Here is a 4590-nt window from a genome sequence, read left to right as displayed (position 1 = left end):
CTAGTAAGCATACCCCATTCTTTTCCTGAGAATAATGACCAAGACATATGTTTTGCAGTTCGGCTCATAGCCTTCCTCCACAATGTTCGTCATCGGGGGATCTTCTTCCGGAGATGCTGGAGAGCGAAATGCCTCCTCGTACCTCTCCGCCTCATGAGGTGGATGATTCTGAGGTGTCGTCCCGGAGGATCTCTCCCGGACCGCAAAGACCAGAAGGCAACTGTTCGGCCGCCCGAAGTCTGGGGTTTTTGGCTCCTAGAGAGACCAACGGGAAAAGCCTCGAACTGTCCGATATACAACCGGACACATTGACGGGTTTTCTGCAGTAGGCGGCTATCTCACAGGCACATCGTACCTTAATGCATACAGTGGTTAAGAAGATATCATCCGAAAAAAGCGGGTTGAATGAAGCTTTTACCAGCCTGCTAAGTGGCTTTGAGGTATGCAAAGTGATATATATATTTTTGATTGTACCGTACACGCAAGGTGTACATTGTATAGATAGTATCCCCTGAGACTCTGGTTGCCATCCGGACAAGGCGAGCAGAGGATCATAGTCTCAGGTAATGATAGCGCTGATTTTGTACGCAGGCGGTTGCAGATCCGGCGGCTGACCGGACTACTGAATTTGCCGAACTGAGGCGACAACTTGACGTGGCGGATGCGGACATCATGCTTGTGAACAAGCGGCTTGACGAGGCACAGGATATGTATATTTTAAGTGGTCGGCAAATATTAATAAGAGCATGATGCTAGGATTTATAATATGCTTTGACTGCAGATGGAGCTGCCGCCGTGGAGACCCTTCGAGCAAAACTTGCTTGGGCCAAGGAGCAAGCCAGGAGAGGTGATGCGGCCGCCCTGAAGGCAACCGAAGAATTAAAAGCCGAACAGGCTGCTCATCGCCAAAGTAAGGATAAAATGGCCAACATGGCTCTTGAGCTACAAAATGCCGCCAGCCGATACGAGCTTCTCTAAAGGGAAAACCAAACGAAAATGGCTGACCTAGAGAAGGCCTTGCAAGCAGCAAAGGAAACTCGCTCTGAAATCAGAGCGGCGCGGGAGGAGCTTCGGCAAGCCAGTGATATCGCGGCTGGGAAGCCCTTTTTATTGCGAATGAAGTTCGGCGATCCGAAGTATGCCCCTCTTGATCAATTGTGGAGTTATTCAGACCCATACTTGGATTTAGCAAAGAGTGCTGCTGATGCGACGGAGTATTTCAAAGATCGAGAAGATCATGAGGTAGAAAAATTGTTCTGGTCGCAGTTCAGTAATCCAAGGCGTCCGCTACTGTTGAATGAGCAAATGGCCGAGTGGATCGAGCTCCATAGGTTATCCGGGCTTGCCATGAAGGCCGTCGTGGACCACCTGTGGCCAAAGGAACCAAGTCCGGATAGTTATCTTGGTTTGGTGCAATGATTTATTCGTGATGTGCCGCATATCGACGCTGTCAAGAGGTCGGCGTGCATAGAGGGTGCGCGGATGGCCCTTGCCCGTGTTAATACGTATTGGGTGAAGATGGAGGCCACCGATATTGCAACCAGGGGTCCGCCCGAGGGTCAAGACTCGCCCGAGCACTACTTTGAAGAAGTCTTAGAAGATGCCCGTTTAATAGAGGCTCGGTGCTCAAAAAATACCATGTTCCAGTGACATGTATCTTAATTGTAAAAACAATGCTTTTGATAATAAAGGCTATATTTATACTTTTGCCCGTAAAGTATTGTAGTGCCTCCTGTGCGGACGCTTATGTATATATGTATATAACCTGAAAGTTTGCAGTCGTTGTCTTCAGCCCCCTTGCATATAATGCGGAGGTGTTGGGCAAAGCGCGTAATCACACTTGATCCAACGTCTTGGTCCATTATCGAGGTGGTGGCGCGGTGAACGAGGCAATCGGACTATATAGCTTTAACACTTTCACTTAGCCATAGGAGTTTGACGGTGGGGCTACTATATAGCCCCTGGTATATCCGCGTTCATCCGAAAACAGTGCACGTACATACGTGACCGGAAAACCGGTCCTTCGTTAATGCGGAGGAATCGCGAAGATTCCGCTGAGTCATCGAGTGGTTGACCAGTCTCTCGCTTTATCATGACAGCCAGTTTTAGGCTTCCTCTACTGAGGTGCTCATCCGGATGAACCAGGACACAATCGCAGTAATTCTCCCGGTGCCACCTTAGCCGATAGAGCGGAACGTAAGGTAGAAAAACACGGGAGCCGGACAAACCCAACTATTGACCCAAGACATGATTTGGAACTGATGCATATAAGGCCAAACTCGCAACGCCGAACACTCCCGAAGGTATTCAGACTTTACAACATATACTGGGCTGAGTACCGCCCTCGATAATGAGCCCTAAATTTCCAGGTACGTGCATTAATCTGGCGTGACGAAAGAGCAGCTGTGGTGAGAGCATAGATCCCAAAACACAATGGTTGCTGCCCTTGTAATGTCTATTTTAGATCGACTAACAAGAAGCTTGCCAAATGCCGGTATCCCTCTTGGTCATTTTAAGTACCAGGAGGGTTTGAGCCAACAAGAGACAATAAAAAAGGTTTACACATGGTATTAATCTAAAAAGAAACCTTGAAACGGGGCCCTGCTGCACGTCTGTGCCTTTATCTCCATTGTGTCGTGTCCTGGAAGGGGGTAGCACGATGGTCATCTGTAAAAAGGAAGAAAAAACCAGGTGAAAGAATCTTGTGTGACCGTGCGTAAAGTCGGTTAAACTTAATGAACTGTGAAAATTCAATTTATTGAGTGTAAATAGGATCCAGCCAAACTATTTGCCAAGTGAGCTTTGCTAGAGCTTTCGTCTCTTCAATAACCATGGCCTCTGTTGCCTTGCAACATTGATCATCGCTAAAAGCCAGGGTCCATATCCCATCAATAACATACTTCTTTATCTTCCCTTTAAAAAGCAAAATTGACGTTCTTTCCCCCTCTCAAATGCAACAACGGCAAGAACATCATGATTAAACTCAATGTAGCATTTGAGAGGAGTCGGTGGAGATAGCTTAGCCTTGCATGCGAGAGCGCCGAGCTCGAGGTGGGAGACAGCATAGCTCGGACATATGCCTGCATCAGTAAAAAGATGTAAAAACTTCTCATATTTACAGTTATCCATGAGAACAAAATTTTGCTAACTCACGAAACTCATAGTCAAAACCTTACATGCATTATTCTCTTGTCTTTTCAGCGTGCTACATAGCCATAGTCAGATTTCAAAAATTGATGAACCGTTATATGCTTGGACACAATTTTTTGAGATAGATTATTGCTTGCTTCATGGACTCATGCAATCTTAGTATCATTAGCGATCTGGAGAGAGAAAAGCAACATTAGAAATGAAATTGTCAGATGAGACTGCATTAAGTTGCCGAATAGCAGAGCACACTTAGTCTTGGTTTAACATATATATGGCCCCATAACTGAGTGCAAAAATGCTAGGTCTATGCACATTCATTTATTAGTTGCTTAATTTGACAAGAAAGTAGAGATGACAATAAGTAGAAAAAACTAAAATATGTGGTAACTGAGAGAGACCTATTTTCATGGCTTGCATTAAGAGAGGATGAAAAATGCATATGCATATCAATCCAGCAAAGCTTCCGCCCAAGCAGTGGAACCTCTAGATGTCTGCTTCGGTGGAATGGAAGTTACTCGCTCACCTGAAGGCTCCTAGAAGGGATAGGCTGGAATGGGAGCTGCCGGAACCGGAGCACGGCTGGACAGAAACACAAGGGGCCAACACGGTCTATGTCAAGGGCTGACGCCTCGCTCCCATGGTCGATGTTAATGTCACAGTTGTGGTCACAGTTGCCGACGCCAGCTTCAACGTCTCGCCCTCATTGTAATCCTGGCCGTCCCCTGTTCAGCCATTCCCAATGGTTGTCACCAAAAAGAAAGCCACCATTTACCCTTAGTTAACAGTGTTGAGCTAAATGGGATTTAACATAAAAGTATAACAATGTCGTACCTCAGAATCAGTGACCAAAGACCGTAAGCTGGATGGAGATGGAGTAGCAACAATACCCAGAAATCTACAAATCCCCTGCTTTGATCTGAAGGTATTTTCTAATTTTTAGAAGTAAAAATCGCATGGAAAGTCACCTGAAAAGGAGCAGCATATGAACTTATAGCAAAAGTTGAAGGCCTGGCAATTCTGGGCAGCATTTATGGTGCTGTTGGAACAACATGTGAGTGCAACATGATACTGATGGTGCTATGCCATTGCATCTATTTAATAAAATGTGCAAATCTAATTAACCTTGAAAGATCCGCTTGTTGAGTTCATCCTCTACATATCTATACACGCAATTTATTCAGGTAAAAATTCATCTTCTTTAACACTGAAAGAATCATAAAAATTGATTGACTTAAATGCAATATCACAATAAAATGGATCTGATGAGAACGAGGAAAGGTGGATCACTTTGGTTACCTGACGAAGACAGATGATGAACCCTGCGTCGGCGCGTTGACCATTGCCTTGTGTAGGCTGGCGACGCGGATCTGCGTCCCCACACCCACGTACAGGTTGGAGCTCTCCCGTCGCGTCACCGGTGGGGCTTCAGTAGACAATGTC

At 45.9% G+C, this 4590-nt stretch overlaps 1 long non-coding RNA gene across 1 annotated transcript; it reads right to left on the bottom strand.

The window, feature by feature from the left end:
* Window positions 1–3226: 3226 nt before the first annotated feature.
* Window positions 3227–4590, bottom strand: LOC119293798. The gene is made up of 4 exons (XR_005143218.1): window positions 4447–4590; window positions 3982–4115; window positions 3674–3872; window positions 3227–3323 (listed from the first exon to the last, which is right to left on the bottom strand). It is a non-coding gene; the product is annotated as an uncharacterized LOC119293798 (long non-coding RNA).

This window comes from Triticum dicoccoides, chromosome 4B (assembly GCF_002162155.2).
Source record: "Triticum dicoccoides isolate Atlit2015 ecotype Zavitan chromosome 4B, WEW_v2.0, whole genome shotgun sequence".
NCBI classification, from domain to species: domain Eukaryota; kingdom Viridiplantae; phylum Streptophyta; class Magnoliopsida; order Poales; family Poaceae; genus Triticum; species Triticum dicoccoides.
The sequence above is the reverse complement of the archived record's forward strand: the minus strand, read 5'-3'. Positions and strand labels throughout refer to the sequence as shown.